The following is a 15,867-nucleotide window of genomic DNA, read 5'->3' as shown; positions in this document are numbered from 1 at the left end:
GAGAGATTTCGTTGTTTGGACAATGAGTCTGTTTGCTGAGCGAAGGCAGCTTAGATTGGAGTAGGGAGTCATTAAGTTTTTTAGTGCTGGTGTATTCTCAGGTTGTTTAAGGATTTTGAAGGCCTCTATGAGTTGGGACTGGTGAAGAAGGTGTGGGAATTCTATCCATCCAAGCTTTTTCAGGTTAGTACAGTGGTGTGTTCTGTAGGGTAGAGGCCTGTAACGAACCTGGCAATGTGATTATAGCAGGATGAGAGCTTGGCCAGATCAGATTTGTTAAGGTAAGTGAGGACAGGAGAGGCATATAGTAGGGTAGAGAGAAGGTGTGAACGGGCTGTGGCTGCCCTGGCATTCGGGGTAAGGAAGGCTTTAATTCTATATAGGGTCCCAAGTTTCTTGTTGACTGACTTAATGGCTTGGTTGATATGTATATCAAATCTGAGTTTATTGTCAATGTTTACTCCTAATAGCTTTGTATAGGTGTCTGGGGAGATGATGGTCCCATTATTGGATTTTATAGTGAAGTTTTCAGTCGGAGATCTATTGGTTGAGTAGAAGAGAAGTAACTTGGTTTTGTTTGGATTTAAGATCAGGAGATGGTTGGCAAGCCAGTTTTCGACTTTGGTGAAGCTATGTTGGGTGGTAGTTAGTAGATTTGCAAGAGAGGCATTGGAACATATTACAGTCGAGTCATCTGCATATTGAATGCAGGTGGCTTCAGGGATGACTGTTTGGATGTCGTTTATGAAGACTGAAAAGAGGAGAGGTCCTAATATGGAACCTTGAGGAACTCCTATGGTATTTGGTAGTAGGCAGGAGAGCTTGTTTTGCCACATTACTGCTTGTTGTCTCCCAGTGAGGTAAGCTTGAAACCAGTCAAGGGCTGGAGTATCTAGATACAGGGTTTTTAAAGTATATAGAAGTAACTGATGGTTTCCCATATCGAAGGCTTTCGATAGGTCCAGGAAGAGAGCGGAGGATATTTTTTTATTCCGGTTAAGATTAATGTTTTCAGTAAAAGAGAGGAGGGCAGTGGTTGTACTATGATGGGGTCTGAATCCATGTTGAGAGTCTGTGAGTAGTTTATTTTGGGTTAGATAGAGCATTAGTTGGTTGTGCATGCACTTTTCCATAATTTTGGCAAGTGGTGATAGTATGGCTATAGGTCTATAGTTGGATAGTTCTGTGGATGAACCTCCTTTGTGGAGTGGAATAACATAGGATATTTTCCAAATTGAGGGGATTGAGGCCTCGGTTATGGTTCTGTTAATTAGGATTGAGATAGGGTAGGCTACGACATCTGCAGCAATTTGCAGGTATTCAGCCGGCAGAAGATCGGCTGAAAGGGTGGTTGGCTTCAGTTTTTCAAAAGGGATCTGATAAAGGATGTGGACACTGGCTGGAAGTTAAAAGAGAGTGGTGAGTCGGGTATAGTGTTTATAGAAGTGTGGGGAGGAGAAAGTTGGTTAGCTAATGACTGGATGGTTTCTGTGAAGAAAGTATTGAATGAATTGGCTATATCTTCTTGGCTCTTGTCAGATAATGGTTCCTGGGGTTGGAGTAGTGGATTTGCCTGGTTGGAGAAGTTTATTTATGCCTGCCCAGTACTTTTGAGGGTTATTCTGATGTTTATGTTGCAGATTGTAGAAGTAATTTTTCTTATCTAGTATGATGGCTTTTTTAGTCTCATTTCTAAGTTGTTGGAATTTGAAAAAATCTAGGGGTAGTTTGGTAGTGCGCCATTTATCCTATGCTTTGTCTCTAGTTGTTATTTTGGTTTTGGTGTCTGTTGTTAGCCAGGGTGCTAGTTGAGTTTTAATTCTTATTGAGCGTTTAGGGGCATGCGAGTCAAGTATAGTAAGGAATGAAATGTTAAATGATGACACTGCCTCATCAAGGGGAAGGAACTTTAGTTTTGTCCAGTTACATGATTTGAGTTCAAGTTGAAATTTAGTTGGGTCAAAGTTTTTCTTGGATCTGATAGACCTATAAATAGGTAAGCTTGTACAATTAATTTTGTCTTTCATGATGTATGTGAGCAGGTGATCACTAAGATCATTAGGGAGAGTTCCAGACATATAGTTCTGGGGATGACTGTTGGTGAGTATCCAGTCTAGTATACTCTCTTTTTGGTTATTGTTACCTGTGCGTGTGGTAGATGATATTATCTGAGAGAATCCATGTAGGTTAACAGGGATGGGGTTGGACTGTGCTATGCATTGGTTCCATTCAATATTAACATCGCCCAGGACAATGGTTTCTTGAGGGTAGTTGTTGGCTATCCAATGTAGAATGACCTCTAGTGTTTCTACATTGTTCCCAGGGGGAATATAGGTGACAATTAGGTTAATGCCCTTATGATTATTTAGTAGAATTTTTAGAGCTAGTATTTCAGCGTTAGAGACCTGGGGTGGTTGTATAGGGTTAGTTATGATGTTAAGTGTGCTATTATATAAGACGGCTATTCCACCTCCTCTTTTCTTTACTCTATCTGCCCTAAGTATATTGTAACCAGGAGGCAGGATCTCATTGTCTTTGGTTGATGGCCGGAGCCAAGTTTCAGATAGACACATTATGTTGGGGAGGTATGTGGCTAGTACAGCATGTAGGCTATGTATCTTACTGTTTAGGCTTCTAATGTTTAAGTGTCATATTAGGAGGGAGTTGACCAGTCGGAGGGAGAGTGGTGGGCTGGTAGGATTTTGAGTTAAGGTTGGGCCTGGATTAGGATGGATGTCCTATATAGTATAGTTTGCACTTGATGTTTCAAGGATATGTAGCAATAGAGTGGTAAAGGAAGCCACTGGAGTTCTCATATTCAAGATTCTCCCTATAAATTGCAAGGTCTGTACTGGGACTAGGTTTGACTTATCATGGTTTATGGAGATGCCTAAGGTACTGGAGACCTGGAGCAACTAGTCCCTGGGCATGTAGGAGCTGATGTTTGGATGGGGTGGTGAGGAGCCAATCGTCAAAGTATGGAAACACTTGGAATCTCTAATTTCAAGTGAGCTGCTGCGACTGCCATTCATTTGGTAAATACCCTGGGGGCTCTGGCGAATCCAAAGGGCAGTGCTTGAATTTGCAATGACTGGCTCCCAGTTGAAAGCATAGATATGTCCTGGATCACCTGTATTTATTTTTATGAGATAGTACACATCCTAAAGATCTATAAAGCACATCCAATCGTCCTTACGTACAAGAGAAGATGAAACAAACTGTGACCATTTGGAACTGCAACTTTGCACATACTTGTTCAAGTTGCTTAGATCCAGAATGGCTCATAGTTCCCATTTTCTTTGACACCAAAAACAAGTGAGAGTAAGTTTGGAATCTTATCTGGTCAGGTGGGGCATCCTGGATGACTCTCTCTGAAGCAGCTTTTGTATTTCTTGCGCTGCCTCTTCCAACTGACTGGGTGGAACATTGGAAAGTTTGTTCATTTGGGCAGGAGGGGGAAGGAAAAATGGCATGTAGTAAAATCTGGAGAGGATTCTTAGCACCCAGTAATTTTTGTGTGTGTCCAGACATCAAGGTGCAAAGAGAAATGACACCCAGCTGCCTCCAGAGATGGGACAGTGTTTCAGGAGTGCTGATAGGGCCTATCGGAGGAGTCTCTGAAAACCTGATCCTGCAGAAAGTACAGTTTTGTACCTACCATAAATGTAGATGTCCGATAGATATGCAACTGCAGTCATAACATGTGGGTTGTCCTGCCTCAGGCAGCCCTCGGTCGGCCGGATTCCAAAGTCTGGGTCCGACGTCGGCTGATGTCGCATTTCTCTCCGACGTCAGAGCGGCTGGAGTACATAAGCATCAGCCGACGCCATTTTCTTCAGTGTTTCTTGCCCCAGATGCCAGTTGCCCTCCAAGGAAGGCTGTAATCAAATTGGAAGACAAAAACAGGATTCCAGACAAATAAATGAGCAATAAAACAAATACACCATAACAGATATCCCCAGCTAAGAGAAACAGGGATAGGCGTGGACCCTAGGCATAGAGGGGTATGGAGGGAGGGAAAATCCGACTGCAGTTGCATATCTATCAGACATCTACATTTATGGTAGGTACAAAACTGTACTATGTCCTTCAAGAATGCAACTGCAGTCATAACATGTGGGTAAAATACCATAGCTTAGCTGGGGGAGGAGGAATGCTCTAGGAGAAAGATGGTGTGGCAATCAAACCCTGTAGGACTGCCGAAGCAAAGCCTGCTCTGGATCTGGAGTATAAAGGGAGATTGTAGTGTTTGGAAAATGTATGCACGGAGCTCCATGTAGCAGCTTCTAGAATGTCCTTAGTAGGCACCCCTTTTAAGAATGCTGTAGAGGTGGCTGTAGCTCTGGTGGAATGTGGTCTGACATTGGCTGGAACAGTCTTTCCATGAAAGGAATAACAGAATCTGATGCAATGTCCAATCCATTTTGAAATTGTCTGTTTTGAAATTGCTTTTCCTTGGACTGCAGGGGCGTAAGCTACAAAAAGTTGTTCAGACTTCCTACTGGCCTTGGTTCTGTCCAGGTAGTATCGAAGTTGTCTGTGAATGTCCAAGGTATGCAACAGTCTTTCCCCCTTATTCTCAGGATTGGGGAAGAAAGCGGGCAGATGAATAGCTTGATTTAAAGAAACCCTAGATACCACCTTTGGCATAAAAGTAGGGGTGGTCCTTAATGAAACCCTGTCTCTGTGAAAAATTATGAACGGTGGTATTGCCATTAGGGCCTGTAGTTCCGAAACCCTTCTAGCTGAGGTAATTGCCAACAGGAAAGCTGTCTTCCATGAGAGAAATTGCAAGTCAACTGAAGCTGCTGGCTCAAATGGAGGTAGAGTCAGTTTTTCTAGAACAAAATTGAGGTCCCAGGCTGGCACTGGGGCCTTTATTGGTGGCTTAATGTTCTTGAGTCCCCTGAGGAATTGCCTTAGCAAAGGGTGTGAAAAGACAGGAGGATCAGTGTTATATCTAGCTGATGCATGTATCTTTATGGAAGAATATGAGAGGCCGTTCTTTAGCATATCTGCCAAATAATCCAAGATGAGTGGGATGTTCAACAATGATGCATCATGTCCCTTGCTGGTATTCCAAATGCTGAATCTCTTCCATTTTGCTAAGTAAACCTTTCTGGTGGATGGTCTTCGAGCCTCTGTTAGTATCCGCTGAACTTCCTTGGAGAGAGACAGGTTGAGGTTATTTATGGGATCTCCCAGGCTGTTAGCTGCAGTGTCTGAAGGTTTGGATGCAGTGTTTTGAAATTGTGTTGAGTCAAAAGTAGAGGCCATTGGGGAAGGGCCCACTTCCTGGTGTGACATATGCTCCGCAGTAGTGGATACCAGTGTTGTGTTGGCCAGTCCGGAGCTATTATGATTCCCTTAGGTCTCTCTGCTTTGATCTTTAGTAATACTGAGGTCATCAGTGGCAGAGGTGGGAATGCATAGATTGTTGGGAAGTTCCAGTTGAATGAGAGAGCATCTATTTTCCAAGCTTGTGGATGGTATGTCCTTGTGCAGAATTTTTGTAGATGATGGTTGAGGTGAGAGGCAAAGAGGTCTACTTCTGGCCTGCCCCATGTCGAAGTGAGTTGTGTGAAGATCTTTGGATGTAACCTCCACTCGTGTGGATCTGTGAAATTCCTGCTTAGGCTGTCCGCCAACACATTGTCTTTGCCTGGAATAAACTGGGATTGTAACTGGATGTTTAGGCTCAGTGATTTTTCCCAAAGATGCATTGTCAGTCTGCAAAGGGGGTAAGAGTGGGTGCCCCCTTGCTTGTTTATATACCACATCACAGTGGTGTTGTCTGTCCGTATCAGTAAATGGCCTTGCTGAAGTTGGTGTTGAAAGGCCTCGATGGCATGCATTACTGCCAGCATTTCCTTTTGGTTGATATGCAGATGTGTTTCCTTTGGAGACCATTGTCCTTGTATACACCTGCCTTCCATGTGCGCCCCCCATCCAAGGTCTGAGGCGTCTGTGGTCATGGTCTGTGTTATCTGTGGTTTTTTGAATGACATACCTGTGTTTGCCTGGCTCACCGAGGCCCACCATAGGAATTCCTTTTGTAGGCATGGAATGAGCTGATGGTTGTCTCCAAGTTGTTGCTGTGCTGAGACCAAATGCTTTTTAGGTACCATTGAAGCTTTCTCATGTGTAGTCTTGCTAATGGAACCAGGAGAATGCAGGATGCCATGTAACCCAGGGCCTGTAGGAATCTCCTTGCAGTCATCTGGGTAAGTTTTGCTAAACCTTTGAAGTAATGAGTTAGCTTCTCTTGCTTGTCTTCTGTCAGGTAAGCCATTTGAGAGGCTGTGTCTAATTTTGCCCCTAAGAAGATTATTTGCTGGGATGGCTGCAGTCTTGACTTTTGGAAGTTGACTGTGTATCCCAGAGCTTGAAGTAATCGTATGACATAGTATAAGTTTTTTGTCAATATCAATTTGTCGTCCGCTTGTATGAGGTAGTCGTCCAGGTAGGGGTAAATTTGTATCCCCTGGAGCCTGCAATGAGCAATTACTGAAGCCAGGCATTTTGTGAATACTCTGGGCGCAGTAGATAAGCCAAATGGCAATGCTGAGAATTGATAATGCTCTGGCCCTGCAAGAAATATGAGGTGTCTTCTGCAGCTGTGTCTGATAGGGACATGCAGGTATGCCTCCTTGAGGTCCAGAGTAATCAGCCAAGACCCCTTGCCCAGCATGGGAAGGAGTTGCTGTAGAGTCAGCATTTTGAACTTTGGTACTATGAGAAAGGTGTTTAATGCGGACAAATCCAGTATTGGTCTCCATTGAGATTCCTTTCTTGGAACAAGGAACAGTCTTGAGTAAAACTCCTGGCCTTCTTCTTGTTGTGGAACTCTTTCTATTGCTTTCATCAGAGTCAGAGAAATTTGCTTGATAGCCTCTGCCCTCTGGTTTTGTGGTAGGTTTGGCATGCCTTGTTTTCTTGGCAAGGTATGAAAATGGAACCTGTAACCTCGGTCTATAATGTCCAAAATCCATTTGTCCTTTGTCAGTCTGTGCCAATTTTCTGCAAACAGAGATAATTTCCCGCCCAAGGGAGCTTCTATTTGTTCCCTGGTAGGCGGAAGTAGAGGAAAGTCATTGAGATTGTGGCTGTGGGGCAGGTGAAACCCCTGTGTCACTTCTTTGGTTTCCTGGCTGCCATTGTCGTCCCCTGTAAGGACCTCTGTATTGTCCTCTTCCTCGGCCACGTCTGTTTTTACCCCTTTGAAACTTTTCTGGATTAGGAAAGGACCAGTTCTTTGAAGGCCAATTCCTACTGAATCTGGGGGGTTGAACCTGGAGGAAATCTTTCACCGTCTGAACTGATTTTGCTTTTTCCTCGATGGACCAACACATCCTTAGCATTAGCACCAAAAAGCTTGTTCTTTTCCAAAGGTGCATCCAGAAGTTTAGCCTTTACACGATCTGGTAGAGGCTGATCTTTTAACCATGCATGTCTACGAATGACTGCCCCTGTCATAGCTGCCCTACATGAAGCTTCCAGTGCATCATATCCACACTGCAGGAAGTGATTGCTTACTTGCTGAGAGTTATGTACAGCTTCCTGCAAAGCCTTCCTGACTAAAGGATCAGGAGTGGCCAATGTTTTCTGTAAATCTTCTAACAGGAAATCCTGATATTGTAACATATGAAAAAGGCAATTCAAAGCTCTCATAAATAAGGTAGTGGATGTGTAAACCTTTTTGCCCCATCTCTCTAATGACCTAGCTTCCCTGTTGGAGGGCAAAGGATTTTTAGAGGTGGAAGCTGAAACTCCTTTAGGCCCCTGTGAAATAGTTTCCAAATCAGCAGTATGGGCCCTGAATAAATGGGAATGTGTTTCTGGGACCCTGTAATACCTGTCTGGCTTGGCTGGAGCAGGAGGAAGAGAGTCAGGGGTAACACTAGAATCAGAATATAAATCATCCAAAACATCAAGTACAGGAGGAATAGCTAAGGGCCTGTGCTGGGGCTTCTTAAGGAAAGTCCGAAGGCGTTTTCTGGAATCAGAATATTCCTGGCCTTGCCACTTGAAATGTTCCCTCATGGTATGCAGGACTTCCCCAAACGAAATATCCTCAGGAGGGGAGGCCGAGGGGATGGAATCCTCTGCATCCGAGTCCTGATAGGTCTGGAAGAGCTCTTCCTGGCCATCAGAGTGGACAGAGTCCTCAGAATCTTCATCTGACGGAATAGGGTCAGAGGGTTCAACCCGGGGCCTTTTATCAGAAGGAGGCTGGGATCCTCTCTCAGGATGGGCCTGTGAACCTCTAATCATAGAAATTAAGTCAGCAGCCATAGTCATAATTTGTGTCTCTGGAGTAGGCTGAGGTAAGGTTTTAGTAGTAAGATGCTTAGTTTTGCTGGCTGCCTTAGCCCTAGTGTAGGCCTTAATAGACATGGCCATAGGAGGCCTGGCAGCTCCACGTGCAGGAGTGACCTTGTCTACAGCAATGGTCTCGGGCATTTCCTCGGTTTCGGTATCCGGAGGAAAATCAATAACTGGCGTCGGAGTGGTAACCGGAATCGGAGTCGTCGGTAAAGCGGTGTCTTCGGTTCGGAGCAGTGGAGAGACCGTCTCAGCGGGAACCGGAGCACTCGCGGTAGGTTTTGGCGTGGAGTCGGTGGTAGACGCGGGCCGAGGATGTCAGTCCCGGTCTTTTCGTTTCTTGGGAGTTTGCGATGTCAGAAGTTCCGACGGCATTGTGTAAGCAAATTTTTCGCCGAAAAAATCTTCAGCGAACTCCGCCCGGCGCCTGAGAGTGCGCTTGTTGAAGCAAGCACAGGCTACACAGGCCGAGACGTCGTGGTCTGGGCCAAGGCAAGGAAGACAGTAAGAGTGGAAATCCTTATGAGGTATTTGTTTACCACAAGAAAGACAATTGTTAACTTTTTCAGTAATGTCTGACATCGGCTGAGGCAAGAAAAGGTCCCCAATGGGGTACTTAGCTTTTTTGATGACTTCGGAATCGAAGAATACAGGAGCTGACCGACCGGCCCTTGCGAACTGCTTCTGCTTCGGGCACCGCGCGGCAAGAAAGACTGAAGAAAATGGCGTCGGCTGATGCTTATGTACTCCAGCTGCTCTGACGTCGGAGAGAAATGCGACATCAGCTGACGTCGGACCCAGACTTTGGAATCCGGCCGACCGAGGGCTGCCTGAGGCAGGACAACCCACATGTTATGACTGCAGTTGCATTCTTGAAGGACATCCCCCTACCTCTAGGGCAACATCTTTCACTGAAATTTTCTCCTCCGTCTCTGGAGGAAGTATCCCCTGCGTGAATCCTGGAAAGGGCCCGGAGATTTTTGGAACATCTTTTTACCACCTAGCTGGTCTCTAGAAAAGGTCCATTGAGAGTAGAAAACCTTGGAAACTATGGCAGACAGAGTCTTTTCCTCTTGTTTGCTGCAGGTAAACATATCTTTAACTGATGGCCTGAACAAGGAAGAGCCATCAAAGGGAGCATTGATAAAGGACATCTTGAAAGGCTCCACAAAGTCGTAAAGCAGCATCCAAGCATGCCTCCTAATGGCTATGTCTGAACCAGCTGCTTTGCTTGTTCGAGAGGCCCCTTCCACTGTATGGGAGATCAGCCTCATCAAGGCGTTAGAAATGAACAGCAGAATGACCAGTTGCAAGGAGGTCTATTTGAGATCCTCCTCAGACATAGCCTCTGAGAAAGCATTTGAGAGTTCCTTTGTCAAATCTCTCTAGCTGAGTAAAGTGTGACAAGTAGTTTAACGACCTCAGTGGGAAGTAGCCGAGATGTACACTCACTTCCCATATCTGATCATCACTCTGGACTCCCTGTTTGGTGGATGAACTGAGGAGTTTTGTTTGGTTAGGTCCTTCTTAGTGGCTGCCGCCACCACTACTGCATCAGCTGGGACTCCCTTGCTCCTGTGGGGTCTATGCGAAGGAGGGACTGAAATGTGTCTGAGCGCTTTGGGACAGATTCAGCAGTGTCTGGTTCCTTTCAGAACTGAAAGCTTCCAAAAAGACTGATTCTTCAGAAGGATATTGAGAAGCCCAGCCACCCTTCTTCATTGGGTGGTGATCTGGGAGGATCCTTCTCCCTCATCAAAAAGTGTTTTCCATGAGAGACTCCATGGGGGCGTCTAAGTGTCTCTTTTTACTCATTCTCTTTCAAGGAACTTCTTATGTGGATGTTTCAGAGAGGTATTAGAAGAGGGGGGAAATTCCTCTCACAGAACTGTCTGGAGACTTTCCAGTACTGGTTGTTCCACTGGAACAGGTCTGATGGGTTCAGAGCTCAGACCCAAAGAGGGATGAAGGGTAGGATCCAAGAAAGTATGGTTCCCTAAGCATAGAGCAACTACAACACCTAAAAGTAAAAAGAATAAAAGGTAAACTTGGACAAAGTCCTTTACAAGCTTGAGAATGACTTCCGTCTTACCATTATGGTGGCAAATGAGATCAGAGTTGTTTGGGATCAGAATAGAGCATTATGGGTAGAGGGAGGAGCTTAAGAAAAGGATCCAAGGTCTTTGGTATGTGGCCGAGTCAGATCCGAGGATCGGATCTGAACCCATTCATGAGGAAGAATGAAAAGGACATCAGATCAAAGAGTTTCAAGAAACATCTCTACACTTACCTCCTTAACTCTAAAGACTGCTCCTACTATTCATCTCCTGGTTAATCGATTGTTTCTTCACAATACTTCCTTCTGTCTCCACTCATCAGTAACTTTAGAACACTACTTTTTTTAAAACTTGATGTGAATCTTTAACCTCTTCTTTTCTGTAACCTTTACCATGCAGAATAATGCTGCAATCCTCTCTCCCCCACTTTTATACTCAGTCCACTGGATTTTTAGTATGGATCTCTGTCAGCATACTTGTATTCCTCTTCCCACTCTTCTGCAGCTATGTACGGTAACTACTTCCTCAGCCGCAATACTGTCACTTAATACTTTTTTCCTCTTTGAGAACTATTTGACATATACACTATGCTGAATCTAAAAATCAGTATTTCAAATATTGTCTGTACTCAAACATTCTGCTAAAATTTCTTTGCAAGTTTTTTTAAATGCTTTTGGAGCTTTTCTCCCAGATTCTCCTCTGAAAACTTGCCTGGCATGACCCAGTCAGATGTTCTCAGATAACCAAATGCAAACAAATAAGTAAATAAATGAAAGTGCAGGAGAGGGTGACTGCTAAATATGCAGAGTAGAAGAAAGAAAGATGGGAGACAGTTTAGATTCAGATCAGGATGCAGCACAACCGACCCAATATTTGCAATGGTAGATAGTGGAGAAGAAATTGGAGAAGATGGGAATCCAACTGGGGATGTCTGGACTTGCAGAAAAAAAGAAGTTATGTACTTACCATAACTTTCCATTTTTGTTGTCCATCTCACCATTCATTCTTACTGGATGGATTCAGAGCTGATCCTCAGCTCCGACTCGGCTGAACACACTAGCTCAAAGTCTCTAACTTGGATCATGGCAAAAAGATATCCCATCATGCAGTGGTGTAATTCCCCAGATCTTGTTTGCTGCCAGCTATAAATAATCTGTGTAAACTACCAATGATACAGCAGGTATAGAAACAACACAGAAAAACTACAAAGGAGCACCTTAGTAAGGAAGGAAAACTCACCTCTAGGTCCTCTAGGAGTCCTTGGCTGTGGGAAGGTGGGATGGTCGTAAGAATGAATGGTGAGATGGACAACAAACATGGAATGTTATGGTAAGTACATAACTTCTTTATGTTATGTTGTCCTATCTCGCGCCTTCATTCTTCCTGGATGGAACAGCATCCCTAGCATCCTTTTCCTGGGTGGCTCACGGAACAGCACATTTGAGCACAATGGAACCAAAGGAGGCCCTGTCCTGGAGGCCAAACCCTCTTTGTAATGAGTAATAAACATATGAGGAGCTGCCCACATAGCAGCAGCACAAATACTGTCCATTGACAATCTGGCCAGGTAAGCAGAGGATGTTGCTAATGCTCTGGTCAAGTGGCCTTTAACTTTGAATGGTAAATTCTTGTCATTTGAGAAGTATATAAAGGTAATGCAATTTGAAAGCCAATTTGAAAGTATAATTTTGGAAACTGGCATGCCCTTTTTCGCATCAGAAAATTAAAAGAACAATTGATCTGTTTTTCTGAAATCTTTAGTTCTATGCAGATAAAATCTAAGCTGTCTATGCACATCCAAGTGGTGAAGTTTGTACTCTGCCTTGTTGCTATGATTAAGAAAAAACACTGGGAGCTCAATAGATTGATTTAGATTGATCTGGGAACAAACTTTTGGCACGAAGTAGGGGTTAGTATGCAGGGATACTCTAGCTCTATGGAAAATCAGGTATGGTGGCTTGATAGACAAAGCTTGCAGATGTAATGGCTACCAGGAGAACAGTTTTCCAAGAAAGGAATTTGAGCTCACAAGACAATGAGAGCTCAAAAGGAGGTAAAGTTAAGTGAGTCAGAACAAAATTCAAATCCCATGGAAGAGGAGATTCTTTTATGGGAGGTCTCAATAAACAAGGGCCTTTTAAAAATGCTTTACACAATTTGTGTGACATCAGGTTAGGAGTACATTCACCAATATGGAAATTAGATATTGCAGCTAGTTGGACCCTAATTGTAGCTGCTATAGAGCCTTGTTGAAATAGTTCTGCAAGAAATTCCAAAACTGAACTAATTGGGGCAGAGAAAGGGTCAATGTATTTTACTTGTGCCCAGTAGGAGAACCTCTTCCATTCACTAACATATAACTTTCTGGTGGAAGCCCTGTGAGAGGATACCAAAATGTGTTTTACTGCTAGTGTGAAGTCTTGAAGCCTGACTAAAGTTTAGAAGTGGAGCAGCCATGCTTTCAAATTGAGGGTTTGCAGAGCAGGATGAAGAGTTCTGGACATACGAGTCAGAAGGTCTGGAACTGGGTCCAGAACCCAGGGCTTCTCCTGTGGATGAGACCAGAGAAAGGCAATGAGAATCAGCCTGCTATCCAAGAGTTTTGCTTTCTGGATGACTGAGTATGAGGGGGAAAGTGGAGAAAAGTGTACAGAAGTCCTGAGGGCCAATTGTAAATGAGTGCATCTCTCGGTGTCTCCCCCAGAGGGTGGATTAGGGCAAAGTAGCTGCTGCATTTGGTATTCATGGGCATGGCAAAAATACATCAGCAAGGCTGGCCCCATTTTCATTTGATCTCCTCCGCTATGTTTTGGTTCAGAGACCACTCGTGAGGCATTAAGATCGCCTTGCTGAGCTTGTCTGCTATCACATTGGATTTCCCTGGGATATGCATTGCTACTAGAAAACATTGGGAAGAAATTGCCCATTGCCATACTCTCAGCACCTCCTGACAAAGAGGGTATGATCTGGCTCCTCATTTGTTTATGTACCAGACTACCGACATGTTGTCTGACTGGACTGCAATTGTTCCTAGTGGAAGTGTCTCCTGGAGTGCCTACAATGCTAGGAGCAGTGCTCTCATCTCTAGAACACTGATGTGCAGATGGGCCTCGTGTTCTTCCCATGTGCCTTGGACCACCCTTTCCAGATAAATGCCCCACCCACTCTACTTGAGAGGCATCCATGGTCACTGTGGCTACAGGCAGTTGTGGCACAAAGGGTCATCCTATGGTTACCTGGTTGGACTGAAGCTGCCATGGAGATCTCTCTTGCATGAGTCTGTGATCCTGACTACATGGGAAGTTCTTGTAATGACCACTGGGAAACAGAAGCCACTGAAGAACTCTCATATGCATCCTGGCTAGGGGATCTAAGGTGATCGTTGAAGCCATTGTCCCTAGGAGTTTTGAAATTGTCTTTGCCTTCGCCTTTTTTCTGGGTAAAAGGTCGGCTATTTGTTGTCTGAGAACAAACTCTGTACGGCGGGAGTCGTGCCATCATGGAGACAGTGTCGAGATCTGCACCTATAAATGTAATATGTTGACAGGGCAACAAGGCAGATTTTTGTAAATTGACTGTAATCCCTAACCAGGATCAAGTTTGAAGAGTGGTGTCCCTCGCCTGTTGAAGTAGATGCTTGGTGGTGGCAGTAAAGAGCCAGTCATCTAGATATGGAAACACTTGGAATCCCAGACGTCTCAAGTGTGCCGTGGCTACTGCCATGCATTTGGAGACCACTCTGGGGAGGCTGTAGTGAGACGAAAGGGCAGAGCTCAAAATTGGTAATGACTGGCTCACAGCTGGACGCGCGACTCCTTGATGCTCTGTCCATCTTTATATGGTAGTACACATCTTGGTAGGTCTATTCAGCACATCCAATTGTCTTTCCCTAAAAAGGGAAAAATCGACTGCAGTGTCACCATTTGGACTTCTTCACAGACTCGTTCAGCTTGCTGATATCCAAAATGGGTCTCCAGTCCCCTGTTCTTTTTGGAACTAAAAAGAATCTTGAGTAAGTTCTGAATCCTATTTAGTCTGCGGGGACTTCTTGGACGACTATTTGTCTAGCAACTTTTGAATTTCTACAGTTGCTTGTTCCCTTTGACTGGGTGGAACATCCGGGATTGTTCTGATCTGTGGGGCGGGATGGCAAAAGGGAATGGAATAGCCTCTGGATATTATACTTTATACCCACTTGTCTCTTGTGATATCTTGCCAGGCTTCTGGGTACAAAGAAACATGCCCCCCCAGACTGCCTCCAGAGTAGAGCAGCTGGGCCTCCTTACAGGAGCGCTGGTAGGGCCGGCCGTGAAAGGAATCACGGTCACCCAGGTTTTGCAGACCCCCTCTGCTTCTAGGATGACGTCTAACATTACTGCCTCTCACTCTGCCCCTGGGGAAGGGTTCACCTCGTGCATCTTGAAAAACTCCCTGGGATTTTTTGAACCACATTTTCCCTCTCTTTTGACCTTCAGGATAAGGTCTTGAAGGAACGGAAAAATGTACCCCAACGGCAGAGAGTTTCCCTTCCTGCTCGCATCTGGTGAGGGTGTCCTTGACTTTAGGTCCAAAAAGTGAGGAACCATCAAAAGGGGCATTGGTAAAGGTAGACAAAAGGCTCTGCAAAGTTGCAAAAGCGCACCCAGGAGTGCCTCCTCAGGGAAACTCCGGTACCCGCTGCCCTGCTCGCTCCATCTGCAGCATAGGATATTAGTCTTATGGAGGAGTTAACGATGGAATTTTAAGGTAGACAGCTGAGAAGTGACCTTTTCTGACATTCCTGCAGCCAATGAACCTTGGAGAGCATCTCCTAATGCCTTCAAGAGATCACTTTGTAGCCTCGTAAAGTACGAAAGATAGTTCAGCGAACTAAGGTAAAAGTTGCTGATGAAAAAACACGCTTCCCATATCTGTCCATTGTCCGGGAGTCCTTCGGTGGATGGACAGAACAGGATGTTTCAGAAAGTCCCTTCTTGGTGGCTGCTGCCACCACCATAGCATCTACAGGAATGCCTTTCGTGAGAAATTATTTTTCCACAGGTTCTGACAAGAACTTATTTGGCATCCAAGAGACTGGTTCCATAGTGTCTGGTGAGTCCCACGCCTTTCGACTAACCAAGTCCAGTAGCTCATCAAAAAGCGGAGACACCCAGGAGGCTGAAGGTTGAGATCCAAAAGACTTCAGGTACACAGACTCATCAGGTTTGATGGATTTCCAGGTGTCTCTCTCTGTTTCAGGAGCTCTAAGATATCTGCAAAGGATCTATCTTCAGAGGACGACCGTGGGGACTCTTCTGACTCCTCGAGGTCTGTGTCAGAGGTGATGGACTCGGCAGGGGAGTCACTATGCTTCCACTTGCATGTTATCTTTCGATGAACCTCCTCAGAAGGGCATTCTGGGATGGTCTCGGAAGAGTGGGGCTCATCCAATTGGGCTCCCTGAGGCTCTGGGTCTCTGCTGTCAGCATACAGGCTACACAAAATA

At 44.8% G+C, this 15,867-nt stretch overlaps 1 protein-coding gene across 1 annotated transcript in view; it reads right to left on the bottom strand.

The window, feature by feature from the left end:
- Nucleotides 1-15,867, bottom strand: part of UBE2O (ubiquitin conjugating enzyme E2 O) — a 1,895,179-nt gene that overhangs the window by 79,015 nt on the left and 1,800,297 nt on the right. The gene's annotated exons all lie outside the window — the stretch shown is intronic.

The sequence above is a fragment of the Protopterus annectens genome, chromosome 12.part0 (assembly GCF_019279795.1).
Source record: "Protopterus annectens isolate FY-2018-M chromosome 12.part0, PAN1.0, whole genome shotgun sequence".
In the NCBI taxonomy this organism is placed as follows: Eukaryota; Metazoa; Chordata; order Ceratodontiformes; family Protopteridae; genus Protopterus; species Protopterus annectens.
This window is presented reverse-complemented; position numbering and strand designations above follow the sequence as displayed.